Here is a 20,466-nt window from a genome sequence, read left to right as displayed (position 1 = left end):
TGTTTGCCATTTGCATGATAAATCTTTCTCCATCCCTTTACTTTGAGCCTTTGCATGTGAGATGGATATCTTGAAGACAGCATACAGTTGAGTCTTGCTTCTTTATCCCCCTTGCTACTCTATGCCTTTTAAGTGAGGTGTTTAGCCCATTTGCATTCCACATTAATATTGATATGTGCAAAATGTGGCACATATGCGCCATGGAATATTAGGCAGCCATCAAAAACGATGAGTTTGGGTCCTTTGTAGGGACATGGATGAACCTGGAAACCATCATTCTCAGCAAACTGACAGAAGAGCAGAAGATCAAACACTGCATGTTCTCACTCATAGGCGAGTGTTGAACAATGAGAACACATGGACACAGCGAGGGGAGCACTACACACTGGGGTCAGTTGGGGAGAAATAGGGGAGGGACGGTGGGGGGTGGGGAGATGGGGAGAGATAGCAAGGGGAGAAATGCCAGATATAGGTGATGGGGAGGAAGGCAGCAAATCACACTGCCACGTGTGTACCTATGCAACAATTTTGCATGTTCTTCACATGTACCCCAAAACCTAAAATGCAATAAAATAAATAAATGGGGGAAAAAAAAGAGAAACATTAACCAAAAAAAAAAAAAATTGATATGTGCGGATTTGATCCTGTCATCATATTGTTAGCTGGTTGTTATTTAGATTTGATTGTGTAGTTGCTTTGTAGTGCTAGTGTCTATGTACTTAAGTGTGTTTTTTATGGTGAAAGGTATCTTTCTTTCATTTCCATGTTTAGCATTCCTTTTAGGACCTCTGGCAGGTCTAGTGGTAACAAATTCCTTTAGCATTTGCTTGTCTGAAAAGGATTTTATTTTTCCTTTACTTATGAAGCTTAATTTGGCAGGATATGAAATTTTATGTTGGAATTTATTTTCTTTAAGAATGCTGAAAATATGCCCCCAATCTCATCTGCATTGTACGATTTCTGCTGAAAGGTCCACTGTTAGCCTGATGGGGTTCCCTTTGCAAGTGATCTGCCCTTTCTCTCTAGCTGCCTTTAATTTTTTCCTTTTGCATTATCTTGGAGAACCTGATGACCATGTCTTGCATAGTATCTTAAATTTACATGTTAACCTCTTTAGCAAGATTGGGGAAATTTTTGTGGACTGTATCCTCAAATATGCTTTCTAAGTTGCTTACTGTTTCTCCCACTCTTTGAGAAATGTCACTAGGTTTGGTCGCTTCATAGTCCTATATTTCTTAGAGGTTTTTGTTCCTTTTTAAAAATCCTTTTTTTTTCTTTATTTTTGTCTGCCTACATTGATTCAAAGTAGGAGTTTTTAAGCTCTGAGATTCTTCCCTCAGCTTGGTCTATTCTGTTATTAATACTTCCATTTGTATTATGAAATTCCTGTGGTGAATTTTTCAATTCTACAAATTCAGTTTGGTTCTTTCTTAAGATGGTTATGCTGTCTTTCAATGGTTGGATAATTTTGCTGTTTTCTTGGAATGCATTTCAACCTTCTCCTGTGTTTCATTGAGCTTCCTTGCCATCCAGATTCTGAATTCCATGTCTGTCATTTCAGCCATTTCAATCTGGTTAAAAACCATTGCTGGAAAGCTAGTGTGGTCATTTGGAGGTAAGAAGACACTCTGGCTTTTAAAGTTGCCAGAGTCCTTGTGCTGGTTCTTTCTTATCTATGAGAGCTGGTGTTCCTTTATCATTTGAAGTTGCTGTCCTTTGGCTGGAGCTTTTTGTTTTTATGTTCTTTATTTCCCTGGAAGGTTTGACTGTGGTATAAGTTGGATATAGTTGATTGGCTTCATTTCAGGATGATTTCAGAGGACCAAGACTCAGCTTGGCACTCCTGGGCTATGCGCTGTAACCCAGCAGGATTTGGACCAGGCCCACAGCTTTGTCCTCTCGCACTGGCTGAGTTTGGGGGGTGGGGGACAAGATGCTCCCAAGCTGCTAGCAAAAGTGCTTCATTGGGGGTAGTAGCAAAAGTGCTCCATTTGGGTGGCAGGGGCTGCTGGTGAAAGTATTCTAGCAGGGCAGTAGTGGGAGCCAGTGAAAGTGCTCTCGCAGAGTGGCAGGGGCCACCAGTAAAAGTATTATGGTGGTGGTTCCTGGCACAAACACTCTGGCAGACCATTGGAGGCTGTGCTGTGTGCCTGCTCCCATGGGAGTGGCCAGGCAGGAACCCTGGGAGGGGCTGGTGGATGGGGGATGCACAGATCAGACTCACCTCAGTCCTGTGGGAAAGATGGCCTTGCTGTCTTCAGGTCCAACAGATAACAAAGGTCAGAGGCACTTAGAGGAATAAAAAGAGCCTTGGGGGATGGGCACCTCTGACTGTGTCCCTTTGCCTCTGTCCCCATGCCAAACTCCCTGGGCTCCAAAGAGACTCAGAATCTATTCCTGCCAACTCTGCAGGCAACTCCCATGCTAACTTAAATGTCCATGGTGATGTGGGATCGACTGCAGCTAGGACCCTGCAGGTCTGTGGTAAGAGTGGGCTACCCTGCAATCATTTCACTTGCTGTTTCCTTAGGAGTTACTTAGTGCCAGGAACAAGCCCCAGCACTCAGCAACCCTGTACAGGGTTCTCAGCTTCCTCCCCATTTGGACCCATTGTCTCCATCATCTCTTCATCTGCTCTCAGTGCTTCCTGTCAGAAGATCTGTTCAGAGTATGCTTGTCTACTTGATATTCTGGTCTCTCTCAGCAGGAGAAGCTCTTCCTGGCTGCATCTTCTTGTCTACCTTCTTAATTTTAGATGTTCTAGTGGATGGATAATGTATATCTCATTGTGGTTTTAATTTTCATATACTTAATGACTAATGCCATTGAATACTCTTTCATGTTCTTATTGCCATCCATGTGTATTATTTGGTGAAATACCTATTCAAGTCTTTTTCACATTTAAAAATTGTACTGTATATCTTATTATTGAGTCGTGAGTGCACTTTATATATTCTAGATCCTAGTGTTTTGTCAGATATGTTTGGCTAGTATTTTCTCCCAGTGTGTTGCTTGTCTTTTCATTTTTGCAATAATGGGTTTTGAAGAGTGTCTTTGTCTGTTTGGGATGGCATAACAAAATGCCTTAGATTGGATAGCTTATAAACAACAGACATTTATTTTTCATAGTTCTGGAGGCTGGGAAGTCGAAAATCAAGGTGCCAGGAGATTTGGTGTCTGATAAGGGCTCTCTCCGTGCTTCATAGATGGCACCTTCTTGCTGCATCGTCAGAGGGCAAAAGGGGCAAGGCAGCTCTCTGCCTTTGCCCTTTCTCTTTTCATCCAAAGGATGATGTAAGGAGGGCCTTTTTCATAAGGGCACTGATACCCACTCGTGAGAGTTCCACCCTTATGACCTAATGACCTCCCAAAGGCCCACCTTTTAATGCTATCAACTTGGTAATTAGGATTCAACATGTAAATTCGGGGGGACATAGATATTCAGACTATAGCAAAGAGAAAAGGGTGTTAATTTTGGTGAAATCTAATGTGTTGATTTTTCCCTTTATAGCTTGTACTTTTGTGTGTCCTATTTAAGAATGTTTGCTAAACCCATAGCAATTAAGATTTTCTCCTATATTTTCTTCTGTATGTTTTTAAAGTTTTAGCTCTTCAATGTGGATGTATGATCCATTTTGAGTTAATTTTACATGCGATGTGTGGTACGGATCCATATGTGGTTCTTCAATTGTGGCATTTTGAATAGTTTTGTATCATCCATTAGCATTCATACTAGGATGAACTTGGTATCTCTGCTCTGCCATTGACCAGTTGCGTGACCTTTGATAAGTCGCTTTGACTTTCTGAATTTCAATTTAAAGGTCTGTAAAATAAGAATAATAGCTATTGGCTCCATTTATCTGACAGGGTTGTTATAAAGATCAACTTGAGATAAATAATATCACTTATGATTTTTTTCTTTGAAAAGTTGAAAACTTGGAAGTCAGCTCCTCCCTTCCCATCATCCCCACACTCAGGTACCTCTTAGAAATTTGTCGAATCTTGTCTTCTCACTGCTTCTACCTCACTGTCCTGGTTCAGAGCAGACTCTTCCCTCACCTAGACTGTTGCAATACCCTACTAACTTATTTGCTGCTTCCAGGGTCTTGCTGTCCTCAGACTTGACCTCTCTGCTGCCCCCGGGGTGATCCATCAAACCTTGTTGGTCATGTTCTCTTCAGCTTACCCTGTATCACCTGCAGGGTCAAGTCCAAGTTCCAGATCTTGTGTCCAGGCCCCTCAGGCTCTGGCTCTGCCTCACTTCCAGCCTCATCTCTCACTGCTCTCAGCCGGGCATTTTACCTGTCAAAACATACTCCCTCCATGCTCCCTGAGCGCGCATACACATGCGCGCATGCACACACATGCAGAAGCACACACCTGCACCATTGTTCACCTCTATCAGTCTTGACTCCAGCTATGAGATTTGCTAGTTCTCTATGTTCCCAGTGTTCTACGGGCCTTCCTCTATGCCCAGAGCATCACATCACCTTTACCACATTGCATTATAAGTACCTCCTTGTGTCTGTCATAATAGAATATAAATGACTCAAGGGGAGAACTATTGTTTTATTCATTTTTAATTCTTGACATCCAATATAGAGTCCTTCCCACAGTAGAACCAAGAGTTGTTTGAAGATCTAAACATGATACCAGGAAAGGGATAACTATTATTGTGAAGAATTATAGCACTTTGGTGCAGAAATGGCTCTTAGAAGTCGTTCAGTACTGTGGTTATGGAACTGTCTCTGTTCTTTTAAATACACACTGAAATATTTAGGAGAAAGTGGCGTGACATGCGCAACCTACTCTCAAATAGTTCAGAAATAATAAAGGTTAATTATAAAGCACATGTGACAAAATGTTAAAAATGGATGACTCTGTATAAAAGATACCCAGGAGTCCACTGTACTGTTCTTGCAAGCCTGTCAGTTTGAAAGTATTTAAAATAAAATCAGCCAGGCATGGTGGCTTGCACCTGTAATCCCAGGACTTTGGGAGGCTAAGGTGGGTGGATCGCTTGAACCAGGAGTTTGAGACCAGCCTGGGCAACATGGAAGAAACCCGTCTCTACAAAAAATATAAGAACTAGCCAGGCATGATGGTGTGTGCCTGTGGTCCCAGCTACTTGGGAGGCTGAGACGGGAAGATGACCTGAGCCCAGAGGGTTGAGGCTGCAGTGACACATGATCATACCACTGCACTCCGGCCTGGGTGACAGAGAGAGACTTTGTCTCAAAAACAAAACAAAACAAACAAATAAAAAGCACATAAATAAAAATAAAATCATTTAAAGATTACCTTTGGATTGATTAAATAAATGACGCTCTGCCCGTACAAGGGCATATTTGGCATTCACGATAAGAAATATATTTACTGGCATGGAACTGAGTTCATGATATGTAATTGATTGAAGAAAGCAAGTTGCAATATGATCTCGGCTTCCTTAGGACAAAACAAAAATCTCCTGTCCTAAAAAAGTCTGGAGAGATGCACATCAAAATGTTAATTCTGATTATTTCTGACTTATGGAATAAAGGGTGACATAAATTTTCTTCTTTTTACCTATATTTCCTACTTTTCTACAGTGTACATGCATTAATTATGTAGTAAAAGTTAATTTAAAAAACATGAAGAAACAAATGATAAACAAGCTTTAAAACCACCCAAATGCTTGGACTGATGTTGGAACCCTCTTAGCTGGGGTACCTGCCCTTTTTTTTTTTTTTTTTGAGACGGATTTTTGCTCTTGTTACCCAGGCTGGAGTGCAATGGCGTGATCTCGGCTCACCGCAACCTCGGCCTCCTGGGTTCAGGCAATTCTCCTGCCTCAGCCTCCTGAGTAGCTGGGATTACAGGCACGTGCCACCATGCCCAGCTGATTTTTTGTATTTTTAGTAGAGACGGGGTTTCACCATGTTGACCAGGATGGTCTCGATCTCTTGACCTCGTGATCCACCCACCTCGGCCTTCCAAAGTGCTGGGATTACAGGCGTGAGCCACCGCGCCTGTCGTACCTGCCTTATTTAGTAACCTCTTTCTGGGGCAGAGATTCAAATTGTTTCAACTTCACAAATCACACTGTGGTGATTACAAGGAAGAAAAACTCTTTATGCACCATCCTCTGTCTCCTCCAATTTTGCCGCCTTCAGTTATTTCTAGCACATTTGGTATTCTAAATTGTTCTCCACGGATTTTAAGTATTTTCTGACACTGGTGATTTGAAATAGAGTTTTCCACTGCTGCTGTGCACATTCTCGTGGACTTGTCCATAACGAATTGCAAGATTCTGGACACTGGGGACTTCATTGAGCGCTGTGGGTATGGGAAGTATCACCAAACTCTTCTAAGCTTCTATTCTCACTGTTTCTCAATAGGTGCCCAGGAATGATTACTGTATCCCTGACCTGCTTAATTTTGAGGCTTGAACTATCCAGTAATCATTTTTCAGAGATACTTTCTTGGAAATCTGTTGCTGAGAGGGCAACTCTAGCCAAGGCAAAAAGCACAACAGTTGTGTTATCATTAGTGTGTAGATTTAATTTTTATCTAATCTAGTCTCTCTTTCAGAGCCATCTTTAATGGCTGATTCCACTTCTTGATGTCTGAAAAAGCAGATCATTATCTACCACATTTACCCTTTAAGATTGTATTTTCCTCTTAATTGAGCATAATGTCACGGTCTTCTTATTTTTACTCAAAATGTTTTAATGAATTTGTTTCACATCCATCATTTTTTTGTCTTGAATTTTTCATTAGCTTCTTTAACGTTCAATTTCTGAATACTGATTTAGAATCTTTTGCTTGTTATACATTGTGCCTCTTGAGACATGGTGGATTTTCTTGTCATTTTGACACTGATTTACCAGAATGAACTTCCTGTGAGAACACTGTAGCAAAGAAATTATTCTGCTCTGACAGTAGATGATTTTCATTATTTTTATTTTCCTCACTTTGGGAGCCCAGTGCATGCACATTGAAATGTGAAGTAGCAGCGATCTGCAGCCAAGTGGGTCTGGGCTTTTTCCTAATGTGAACTCTTGCTAGCTCATTATATTAGCTTCTTAGATTTACAGATAGGCAACTTGGTTGGAAATATCATTTTTAATATTGGTATACTGCCAAGTGGCAAAATAAATATAGCATGGGGTAAAGTCTTATTTTGATATTTGCTCAACTTCACATATTGCTAGAATTGAGTTCTGAGAAGTTGTTTTTATTACCTACATCATTTGTCCTTTAAAATAAAGTCAAATGAGCTAAAAAGCAACATAAAGCTAATCAAAGGAAAAACTCAGCATTCTCAAGGTCATGGTTCTTCAAAATAGGAGACTGTCCGAAAATCTCTCTTCCCATTTTTATCTTAATGGCCTCCAATTTTTTTTTGGAAGCAAAACAGCTTGTATGTTTTAAATAAATTTATTTACCTATGTGGTCATCTCCTCTAGGTTTGGAAGTACTTGAAAAACCTAGACCTAAAATTATACTCAAATGGAAAATGGGACAAGTTCACAGTCATAGCCATGCAAAATAATAGATAACTGAGGCAGAAATCTACCTAGGGAGGGTGGTAGTTTTTTATAGTGAAGAGCCCTAAGTTTCATCAGCAGCCTCAAAGCCTGGAAGGAGTTGGTGGAGGCATGTGCTTTTGCTGTAGGTGCCACTGCTACCAAATACTGACCTTGGTGCAAGCTGGAAGCCAGTGAGCCAGGAGAGGTCCAGATATCTGTCCTTTGAGCCAGTCCTTGTATATCTCTGAAAGCCACAATTTTCATTTCCAGTATTGCCACTCAACCGAGTTCTCAGTGTCTCAGTAGTTTCCTAACTGGTGTCTCTGCCCCCACACTTGACTTCACTGGTCCATTTCCTAGAGTGCTGATCTTGACATAAAAAGTGGTCATGCCTCTCCCTCCCCCCAACAGAAAAGCTTCCCATTCTCTCAGGATAAAATCCAGTTCCCATGTGATTTAGCCCAGCCTCCCTCTCCTGCCTCATCTGCTACCTTGTTCCCTTCCAATCTTATGGTCCAGCCACAGGGCCTCACTGGTTTAGGTTCCTCAGAAGCTCTTTGCTCCCACCTGCCTCTGTCTAGGTCAGGATCTTTTGTTATTGCCTCTCATACAACCATATACAGTTGTCCCTCAGTTTCAGCAGGGAGTTGGTTCCAGGACACCCTGCAGATACCAAAATCCAAGGGTGCTCCAGTGCCTGATATTAAATGGCATAGTATTTGCATATAACCTATGCATATTCTCCTGTATATTTTAAATCATCTCTAGATTATCATTGTACCTAATATAATGAAAATGCTATGTAAATAATTATACTGTTTTTAAAATTTGTATTATTTTAATTTTTTTATTCCTTTGTTTCTGGATACTTTCTTTCTTTTTTCTTTTTTTATTGAGACAGAGTCTTGCTCTGTCACCCAGGGTGGAGTGCAATGGTGTGATCTTGGCTCACTGCAACCTCTGCCTCCTGGGTTCAAGTGATTCTGCTGCCTCAGCCTCCCAAATAGCTGTGGTTACAGGTGCGCACCGCCACGCCTAGCTAATTTTTTTGTATTTTTGTAGAGATGGGGTTTCACTATGTTGGCCAGGCTAGTCTTGAACTCCTGACCTTGTGATCCACCTGCCTTGGCCTCCCAAAGTGCTGGGATTATAGGCATGAACCACCATGCCCAGCCTTTTTCCTGGATATTTTCTATTTGAAGTTGGTTGAATCTGAAGATGCAGAACTAGCAGATACGGAGAGCCAACTGTGCCTTTCTGTAGAACACTCACATTTAATTTGTGATGGAATGTTCAATATTGTCTCTCTTTGATTAGTGTGGGGTCCAAGAGAAGAGAACCTTTTAACATGATGGTATCACCAGCACCAAATCCAAGGATAAAGTTAATGTATTAGTCCATTTGCATTGCTCTAAAGGAATACCTGAGACTGGGTAATTTTTTTAAACAATAGAGGCTTATTTGGCTCATGGTTTCATAGGCTGTACGAGAAGCATGGTGCCAGCATCTGCTTCTGGTGAGGATCTCAGGAAACTTTCATTCATGGTGGAAGGGGAAGGGGAAGGAGGCATCACATGGCAAGAGAGAGAGAGAGAGAGAGCAAGAGGTGCCAGTATCTTTAAACAACCAGCTTTCGTGTGAACTAATAGACTGAGAACTCACTCATTACCATGGGAAATTCATGAGGGATCTGCATCATGACCCAGACACATCTCACTAAGCCCAATCTCCAAATCTGGGGGTCACATTTCAGCATGAGATTTGGAGGGGACAAATATCCAAACTATATCACTTAAAATTGGTAAAACTTAAGTCAAAGTCTAGATTGATTTACCAGTTTCTGTTGAGGAGTTGAGGAGATCTTAGCTCCACAAATTGATTTATGTTTGAATCATTGCCACCAAGAGACCAAGCGAGACTTCTGGTGGTACCTCTTGAGGAAATTCCTGTTATGACAATGCAGTAAAAAATAGTTACATCTTATAATATTTACCATGAAAATTTCATTGGCTTAATCTTCCTCTGGCTCAGTGGCTGAACTGGTCCCCTCTCCCCTTTGAAGCATCCCTCAGCTTTTCCTGGAGGTTTCTAAAGTGTAACGGTTGCCACCCTTCATCCCTCTGGCTCGTTCCCTCTTGCCCTGCTCCCTAGTTTTGATGTCTGTGACACTGGACACCACCTGAAGGAACAACACAGTGGCCTTTATTGATAATCACCACTGTCCACATCCTAGCTGGTTACCAGGGTCCCGATACAAGCAATCTTCCTAAATAAGGGAAAAATCTGGCCCAAAGGCAAATATAAGTCTCCACCCATAGAGACCAAAACCATTTGCAAATTTTGAAAAGCAAGCAAACAACAATAACCATAAAAATCTTTATGGTCCAGAAATTAGCCAGGACATAAAAAACATGCATTGCCTTAATTGTCACAAAAATCCACTCAAGTGTATGTTACTATTTCAATTTTGAAGATGAGAAAAACTGGCTGAGCACAGTGGCCCACGCTTGTAATCCTAAAACTTTGGGAGGCTAAGGCAGGTGGATCACCTGAGGTCAGGAGTTGAAGACCAGCCTGGCCAACATGGTGAAAACCTGTCTCTACTAAAAATACAAAAATTAGCTGGGCATGGTGGCAGGCACCTGTGATCCCAGCTACTCAGGAGGCTGAGGCAGGAGAATTGCTTCAACCGAAGAGGTGGAGGTTAGATTGAACTGAGATTGTGCCACTTTACTCCAACCTGGGCAAAAGAGTGAAACGCCATCTCAAGGAAAAAAAAAATGAGAAAAACTGAGGCTCTGGGACATTGAGTGACTTATTGAGATCACACAGCAGCAGGGTCATGAATCAAATTCAGATCTAATGACCCTAAGCTTTTAACCAGTATTCTGTACTGCATGATGCCAGTAATAGAAATGGTTGACATATCATTTATTTCCATTAGTCTTCCTGAGCCCTGTATACCTGAATCATTCTGTGGTGACAATATTAAAATAGGCTTGACTGAAGATAAATTATTTTCAAAAAGAAACACAGAGTACATTCTTAAGTGCTAGTTTCATCTTAATCTTTTTTAACTTTATACATGTTCCCATTTAAGGTATTTTCTATTTCTTTTATTTTTTCTTTAAACAACGTTTTTTAGAGACAGTGTCTCACCGTGTCATCCAGGCTTGAGTGCAGTGACACAATCATGACTCACTGCAGCCTTGAACTCCTGGGCTAAAGTGATCCTCCCACCTCAGCTCTCAAAGTGCTGGGATTACAGGCATGAGCCACCACACCCAGCCTCTGTTTCTTAATGTGAGTATTTCTCCTTAAAACGACATAATCTGCTACCACCACACAGTCAGAGGCCTCCTCGTGCAGGGTCCCAAGGCCTGAGTTACCCTTCAGCTGCCTGTGCGATGCTCCTTGAGGACTCTGCACAGTCAAAGGTTCATGCTGCCCAGCCCGTGTTTATTCTGGTTTAAGGGGAGTGTGGGGATGGACTTCCTGCCAGAATCCTGCCCTGATATTCCAGGTAACTGACCACAAGCCATGGCCCATTCTATGCTATTTATAGAGTGACAAAAATAGCCTCACCCCTTCGAAAAGCATACCTGTGCCATCTGCCCACTGGCCTCCTACAGCTGACAGCCACTTTCTCTCCCGACATCAGGAGGAGGCAGGACTATGTCCTCACACAGACCCAGGAGCACTGGGTCCATCACGTGCATGCCTCCTGCTCCAGAGGGATCCAGGGCTTCAGAGGGCACCAAAGGAGGGCTTCAACACAGGGGTCCAGGCAGAACCTAGGTATAGACGCAAGGAAGGAGGTGGGAACTTGGGAAAAGGAGAGAAGATAAGACCAAGCCCCATTGTTGGAGCTGGATACAAAGTCAGGCTGGGATCGTAGGCACTGCTGGTCTTATTCTGAGCCATGGTTGCCTCGGAGACTCATTGGTCCTCAAGTTTGAGCTGGCGCTGAGTCTGGGAGTTAATGAACCTAGCCAGGGAAGTAGGGGTAGGATCTTGGGGGAAGGAAGAAGGAGCCACATTTATCCCACTGCTTATCTCTCTAGTGCTTTTTTAAAAATAAAATTCACATTCAGCCATTGAAAAAATAACATGTTCTCTTATTTCAAAGGCAAATTATGTTCATTTGGGAAGATTCAAGTAAGCAAAAAGAAGAAAAAAAGTATCCACAATTCCACTGCTAGATAACTACTGAAAACATTTTGCAGCCTAGCTTTTAAACTTTTTTTCTAGGCAATATGTACATAGACTAACACGTTCTTATGTAACGAGTGAGATCACGTGGGGCAGTACATGCTGTTCCGTAACCTGATCTTTTCCATTGAACATCTTTCCATGTCAACCAGTGGACGAATCTCCTGGCACCGTGGGTGACAGTGGTATACCCTGAGGGGGGCTGGCCACGTGACACTCATGGTAGGTGCCCTCCCTGAGTGGAGACTTGTAGCTCGTTTCTGCTTCCCCTCCATGAACAGTGCATCATTGAATAACTTTGTGTAGTCAAACTTTTTTTCTTTTTTTTTTTTGAGACGGAGTCTCGCTCTGTCAGGCTCTAGTTCACTGGGTTGATCTCTGCTCACTGCCACCTCTGCCTCCCAGGTTCAAGCGATTCTCCTGCTTCAGCTTCCTAAGTAGCTGGAACTACAGGCATATGTCACCATGCCTGGCTTTTTTGTTGTTGTTGTTGTTAGCCAGGATGGTCTTGATCTCCTGACCTCGTGATCTGCCCGCCTCCGCCAACCAAAGTGCTGGGATTACAGGCGTGAACCACTGCATCCAGCCTGCAGTCAAACTTTATACAACCCGTAATTATTCCTTCACAATGAATTCTCATAGTCAATGATAATTTTTATCAAGAGAAGAATGCAGTAAGACAACATGATTAAAATGTTTAAATCATCTGTGGGCCTCTTTGGTGCAGAGGAGCGGAGGCTGTAATTCAGCTCGATGCTTTTTATTTCTGATTCTGTTCAGCCTCCAAGTTTTATCTCAAGTGTCACCTTGTTCCTATTAGACAAACTTAAAAAGTGAACAAGACACAGACCCTGTTCTTCGAGATTAATATCTAGCAGCGGAAATAAGGGACACAATAACTTACTATCAATAATAAATGAGTTTTCTTTCTCATTTAGCATAAAAGCGCCTGACTTTTCATCGTGCGAAGCAAAAGAAAAAGATGGACATAAGTATTTTTTGCCGTTAAAAGGAATGGCAAAAACCACAATGACTTTTGCACCAACCTAATATATTAATAATGGCCAATGTTTAATGAGAACTTACCATGTCTAGGAACTGTTAATATATTAAATGGTATATTTTTGTCATTTAATTCTCACAGTCAGCCTATGAGGTAGGTTATACTGTTAGATTGAGGTAGACTATATTTTAAGGGATCATTCTATAGTTCGTTACTAGAGGTTTCTCTGGAAGTGCAGAGCAAGTAAAATTAAAAAATCAAATCAAAAGAAACAGAGGTACAGCGGTGTTAAGTAATTTGCCAAAGGTAATTCGGTTAAGTGGCGGCGCTGGGACTTGAATCAAGGCCCTTTGAGGCCAGAGACCTCCACCACTGAAACAGGTCCCTTTGGGCTGGAAGACAGCATCATGGTGACCCAGAATAAGCACTATGATTTAATCTTCTAGGAGCTGTGGCCTGAAAACCAGCTTGCAGTCATTCTCCATGCTGGGGTTCATGGTGGCCAGTGGGTGTACCTACCACACACTGCCGGCTTTCCTCAGATCCCAGTGGCTGCCTTGGCTGTGGAGAAAGTGGGCCACTCCAGTGTGCATTACCTACTTCCTCTATTTCCACCTAAGCCCACTGAGGAACTGCCCTCAATGGATCACCGTGACCTCAGTGATGGGTTTTTCTTCGGCCATCCCATGTTGGCACAGTTTGATACTTTGGCCTGTACCACTGGTTCTTCAGTTGATGTCTTTGTGAATCCAGCCACTGGCAAGCCAACAAGCCTTCCAGAAGGCTTCTGGAAGGGCCTCCTGCAGCTGATGAGGCCAGCTTCTGTGTGAATCATACGTACCATACATGGAATTGTGCATGTCATAAAATAGCTTATTTTCTAGACAATTTCTTTTGATTCCTTTGCATATATTTTTGCCCTTAAAATGACTATCAAGTCATTAAAACTTTTTATAACAGAGTCATCTAGCTCCATTGATCAAGTGCCTGCCTGCATCAGGGCTGGGGGCTAAGGGCTTTCCTCCCTGAGCCCTGGCAGCCACCTTATGAGGCAGGTACTGTTCAGACCTCCCTTTTACAGAAGATGTGAACTTTGGTGCAGTAAAGCCAACTTTCTTTATATGTTGAAAACAACAAACTAGTAAACCTTTAACACTTTTCTATTAAATCCATAACCTCAATCAGTCACTCATGCCATCAATTGAAGTCTAGAAGTAACTATGAATAAAATAAATCTTTGATGCCGAAATACATAAGCACCATACTTGGGGGTCACAATAAAAATGACTGCCATTTGCTGAATGCTGAGGACACAAAATGCTTTATGGTCGTTGCTTCAATCCATCATCATGGTTTTTCATACAGCAGGCGTTGTTTTCACCATTTTCCAGATGAGAACGCTGAGGTTTTAAAGAGGACAGCTGAGTCAGGTTCTAGTCCAAGGTCTGTCTCCACCTCAGTGCCATAACCATGGATTTAATCTCTCTGGGCCTCAGTTTCCTGATTTGGCAAACATGATCCCCAGTGGCCTTTTCCATCTGGATTCTTGAACTCTTTTTGCCTGTATGGAGACTCTTCATCTGCTATGGAATTGAGTTCCAAATCCCTGCCACATATAAGTGTCTTTGAAGTACTCTCACCATGATAAAAACAATTGCCAATTGCTATTCCTTTGTCATTGACGCTATTCAGTTCAACCTAGTAATAGATTGATTTTGAGGTTTTAAAAATGCTTCACGTAATAATTCTAAAGCGTGGAAAGATGATTAGCCAGCAGGCTGGTGTTTGCAGGCATTGATTACCTGACCTCTGGCACTTGACCTGCTCAGGAGGCAACAGGGAGCAATCCTTTTATTTGTGTGTCACTTCCCAGTCCTTGAGCTCCTTGCACATGCATTATGTCACCTCATTTGCACAGCTACTCTGGGAGCTGGGTATTATGATGATGATCCCCACTCTACAACAGAACAGGCTCTTCTGGAAGAGGGTGACCTGCCGAGATCACAGCACTCCTGAGTGGCAGAGTTAGAACTCGAATTCAGCCAGGCCTTTGGACCTGTCTTTCCATGCTACCAACTCTGCATCTCATCACAGTAGTCCTGAATTTTCAAATGACACCACATGCTCTCCCACCAGTTTAAAAAATGGTGGTGATAGCCCTGTTGGTTCCACTAAGAGGCTCCTGAATGAGAGGCAATAGAGTGGAGTGATTAACAGAGTAGGGTCTATATTAGAGAAACTTGTATTTGTATCCTTTATTTGCCATTTCTAAGTAGGGGAACCACACATCTCTGTTCACCCAAGACAGTCCTGGTTGTCCTAGCATCATGGCAGGCCATCCGCTAATACTTGTGCGCCCCATCATGGGAATAAAAATGGAGGTCACTCCATTATCGTTCTCCCTACCAATGGGCTCCATGTAGGTGTGTGTTTTTGTTGCTGTAACAAAGTATCTTCGACTGGGTCATTTATAAAGAATATAAATTTATTTCTCGAAGCTCTGTAGGCTAGGAAGTCCAAGAGCAGGGCCTTGGTAGTTTTGGTATCTAGTGAAGGCTGCTCTCTGCTTCCGAGATGGTACCTTGTTGCTGTGTCCCGACATGGCAGAAGGGCAAATAGGGGGCCTAGGTAGTTCTCTTTAGGCCTTTTATAAGGGCACTAATCCTATTCATGAGGGCAGGGCCCTCATGAACTAATCACCTCCTGAAAGCCCCACCTCTTAATACTGTGAGAAGAAAATAAAAACTTGGGATACCAATTCTCTTTGCCAAAAGGAAAAGTTGAGCTGAAAGCTGAGTCATGCAAGAAGCTGCCTTTCCCTTTGCTCCTAAGCAGATACCTAGAGATAAAGGTTAAATATTTCCACAGGTAACTACTCTATATTCCCCTTATTGTAAGTAAAGTACCGATTTACTGAGCAGGAGAGGAATACACAATTGACTATTCCCCTGCCTGCTCCTTTTTCCTTGCAACATGTGGATTTCCATAGCCTCTGTCTTTCCCCTGCAGCCTATTGTTCCCTTAAACATTGAAGCCCTTGAAATGATCCCTGGAGAAAGGCATAGACCAGACTGTTTCTGTGATTCTGTGTTTTGTTTTGTTTTTTCCTTCCAGGCATGTCCTTAACCTTGGCAAAATAAACTTCTAAATTGATTGAGACCTGAAACATACTTTTTGGTTTACAATATCATCACCTTGGGTCTTAGGTTTCAGCATATGAATTTTGGGGTGATTCATAGATTCAAACCATAGCAGTGTGTGTGAACACCTCAGCCTGTAGGTTCACATTGAGTCCACCCCCCCAGCAGCTGCCTATTGGCCATTCTTTGGGACTAGAAGTGCCACATTGCCTGCCTTTTGGAAGATATACCTGGGGAAGAGGCTGACCCAGGCTTTGGAAGAGGCTTGAGGTCATTTGGGCAGATAGTTCTGGAATCATATGGGAACTTGGAGCATGGTGGAGAAGCGGGTGGCACTGGCCCTGAGTGGGCAAAATCCTTTGGCCCATGGAATTCTCAACCTGTGGAGAGGAACATAGCGAGAGGAGGGGTGGAATGGGTCTTTACAAGTTCCAAAGTGGGGAGAGCAGGCTGTCCAGGATTCAGGAAGATACTGATTAAAACCCCTCCCTTTCATTGGCAAAGGTGTCCCTGTCTGGATAATCAGTTATACAGTCATCTCATTTGTGAGTTGTGTGGCTTTGGGCCTTACTTCCCTTTCTAGTTCCCTGATTTGTAAGATGGGAAATCCACTGTGGTAACCACGGATGCTGCTCACCAGTGCTTTCAGCATTAGGATTATACTCTCCTGCTCCCTTGAAGTTAGATGTGGCCACATGATTTGTTTTGACTGACGATGCCAGTGAGCATGTGTGACAGGCCACTTTCAGGTGGCAGCATTGGATTGTCTCTGTGGGGTCTCCAGTGGATATGGGTGTCTGTGGAGATGCCCTGCTGAGCCCCCACACCACAGCCACCACAGACAGCTGGCCAGACCACAGCTGGCTTTGCAAAAAGCAAAGATTATACCTCTGTTGTTTTAAAACACTGAGGTGTTAGGGTTGTCTGTTACCGCAACATAGCCTGGCTTCTCCTCGATCCTACAAGTATCAATCTTGAGGACTGCTGTGAGGGTTACATGAGAAAGAAATGTATGAATTAATGTGCTTGGCATAGTTACTGGTACAGAGCTATTAGCGTTTATCCTAGGAGCAATGAAATGAGTAAGCGCACTCACTACACAAACACCTTCGAGGTAGAAGGTAGCCAATCCTTACAGCCATTTTCTCTGATGGGCTTCTATGGGAGAATCAGACTCTATTTTCTATTTTACATAAGAAAAATGATGGAGGTACTAAGAGCACATGGGATGGTGGGACACATTACGTCTAGGGTATGTGTTCCCAGCCGCAGACCCTGGGACTGACCAGAATTGAGGATGGGGATGGCTTCTTTGGAAATAGCCCCAAGTTTGTGTAAATCTCATGAGTTTACTAATGACACAAACTTTCCAACCAGTGCTCAGACTTTTAATACTTCCGTGTGAGCCAAAATGGTGAACATTACAGCACTCATTGGTTTTTAGTGGGAAATTCTAGCGCTATAAACTCGTTTTAATACTACATAGACAGCCAAATCTCAATTGCATGCTCTTGGAGAAACCTAAGATTTTATTATGAAAGTGACAAAATAAATCTAGGACAAAAAAAAAAAAAAATCCCATCAGCCATTCACTACCTCACTCCATGAGACATTTTAGCTGAGCTGCTAACAAGCAGCCACATAGCAAATGTTTGCTGGGTACTTCTGAGAAGATACGACTCATACATTTGCTAACAAGGGAACAGCTACCATAATCCAAGCAGGTGAAGAGAAGCTTCAGGTATTGCAGATTTTCTAACTACATTTTTGTGACACTTGTATTCATTCGAAAGCCTACAGTAGGAGACAAGAGGTGCAAAATGTGTGTTCATGTTTTGCTTGGACAGACTATGGCTTTTAGCAATTAATGCTTTCAGTCACATTAGGCATTAAATAATGCTTTGTGACATTACAGTATTTCCCATTACAGATCAATTTTGTAGCATTTGTTCATAATCAGACTTGAAATGTTACCTAGAAACAAAATATGTTTTCCTTAAAACAGTCGGACCTTATTAGAAATCTAAGGTTTTACAAATCACCATGTTAACAGTTATGTCCCCTAGGTAAGGTTTTCTTTCTTTAAATAGTGTTAAATTCAGCCCCAGAAGCGCTGGTATCTTTCAGGGTTAGTCTTCTTATGTGCACTGACTTGAAAGGAAAAACTTAATGCTCCAAATATATTTAATGTCTTACTACATATAACTTAATAAATCAACTATATTCCTTTTTGGAGGTGAAAAATAATGTTATCTCCTTTTAAATTGTTGTGCTTATAATTAGGTTACACATATTATTTTCTCATTTAAAAAATAGCTTCAAACAGCTTCTCATTCGTTAAAAAAAAAATTTTTTTAAAGCCATGTGCTTATTTCTAGTAAAGAGGAGTTATTCTCATTTCCTTACCACATAATCATATACTATGGGTGAGCAAAGAAATAAAGAAAAAAACACATAAAATTCTGAGATTTGGAGCAGCACAACTCAAAGCTAAACAGAAGAGAACTCTGGAGTCAGGAACACTCAGAGCTGATGTCTTGCCTTGCCATTTAATCATTGTGGAATCTTGGGCAAATCGTTCAACTTCCCATTCAGCAATTGATAGCTATTTTAATATTTTTTTCGTTTTTAAAAAATTTGTTTATTATACTTTAAGTTCTGGGGTACATGTGCAAATCTGTTACACAGGTATACACGTGCCATGGTGGTTTGCTGCATCCATCAGCCCATCGTCTACATTAGGAATTTCTTCTAATGCTATCCCTCCGCTATACCCCCAACCCCTGCTATCCCGCCCCTAGGCCGCCATCCCCCGACAGGCCCTGGTGTATGATACTCTCCTCCCTGTGTCCATGTGTTCTTATTGTTCAATACCCACTTATGAGTGAGAACATGTGGTGTGTGGTTTTCTGTTCTTGTGTCAGTTTGCTGAGAATGATGGTTTCCAGCTTCATCCATGTCCCTGCAGAGGATATGAACTCATCCTTTTATGGCTGCATAGTATTCCATGGTGTATATGTGCCACATTTTCTTTATACAGTCTATCATTGATGTGCATTTGGGTTGGTTCCAAGTCTTTGCTATTGCGAGCAGTGTCGGAATAAACATACATGTGCATGTCTCTTAATAATAGAATGATTTATAATCCTTTGGGTACATACTCAGTAATGGGATTGCTGGGTCAAATGGAATTTCTATTTCTAGATCCTTGAGGAATCGTCACACTGTCTTCCACAATGATTGAACTAATTTACACTCCCACCAATAGTGTAAAAGTGTTCCTATTTCTCCACATCCTCTCCAGCATCTGTTGTCTCCTGATTTTTTAATGATGGCCGTTCTAACTGGCATACGATGATATCTCAATGTGGTTAATTATTTTTTCCTGAGGGATATTCCCTTTGATTAAAGCCATCAGCCTCTCACTCATTCAGCAAATAATTCCTGAGCATTGATTGCTGCGAGACTCTACTGTTCTAGGTCCCAGGAAACAGCAGCAAACCAGAAAATGAGACTGCTGCTCTCCTGGTTTATATTCTAGCTTGGGAAAGAGAGCAATGTCCAAACAGTATGATGTCAAGTGGTGTCATAGCCAGAATGGCGCCCCCCCAAAAGATATATCCGCCTGCTGACCCCCCGAACCTGTGAATGTGATCTTACTTGGAAAAAAGGATGACATAATTAAGGATCTCAAGATGAGATCATCTTGGATAATCCAAGTGGGCTCTAAATCAAATGACAAGTGTCCTTATAAGAGACACACCAAGGAGAGACACAGAGAGTGAAAGGCCTTGTGAAGACAGAGGCAGAGATGACACAGTGGAGTGATGTAGCCACAAGGAAAGGAACTCCAAGGAGTCTGCAGAAGCTGGAAGAAACGAGGAGTCATTCTCCCTAGCGCCTTCAGAGGCAGAGCAGCCCTGCTGACATCTTGACTTCAGACCCTGGCCTCCAGAACCATGTGAGTTGTTTCTGTCACTGTAAATCCCCCACTTTGTGGCAATTTGGACAGAAGGCATGGAAATGAATATAAATGGTAATGCATGCCAAGAAGAAAATAAAATGGGGATGTAAGACATGGATTCAAGTTGGGATTACTTTAAATAGCTGGGTCTGGAAGGCCTCCCTGAGGAAGTCTCATGCATTATCCGAGGGCGTGAGAGATGGGTATTCTGAATGTGAGGGGCAGCAAGTGGAAAGGGCCCCACCTGGGAATGACCTCGGTGTGTCTGAGGACTAGGAAGTCTGTAGGGCCAGAACACAGGGGCTGTGAAAGGGAGAGTGGTAAGGAGATGATGACCACGCTAGCAGGGCCAGATCCCACAGGCCTCCTCCTACTGGGCCTCGTGGGCCCAGGGAAGAAGTCCAGATTTCTAGTGGAAACATTTTTAGGAAGATTTTATAGTTAAAATGACCTAGAGAAGAACGGGCATTAAGTATATACATATATTAAATTAGTAAATATGAGTCTGTTCTGAACATCCTAGTAATTGGATGAACAAAACCCCAGAACCTTTATCATCATACTCACGGGATCCAACCCCACTGTTTTATGCTATATAAATAATAATGTCACAAGCAGCATCTGTGAAGTCAAACA

Source organism: Cebus imitator, unplaced genomic scaffold (genome assembly GCF_001604975.1).
Source record: "Cebus imitator isolate Cc_AM_T3 unplaced genomic scaffold, Cebus_imitator-1.0 Scaffold521, whole genome shotgun sequence".
Classification (NCBI taxonomy): domain Eukaryota; kingdom Metazoa; phylum Chordata; class Mammalia; order Primates; family Cebidae; genus Cebus; species Cebus imitator.
Note: the sequence above shows the minus strand (reverse complement) of the source record.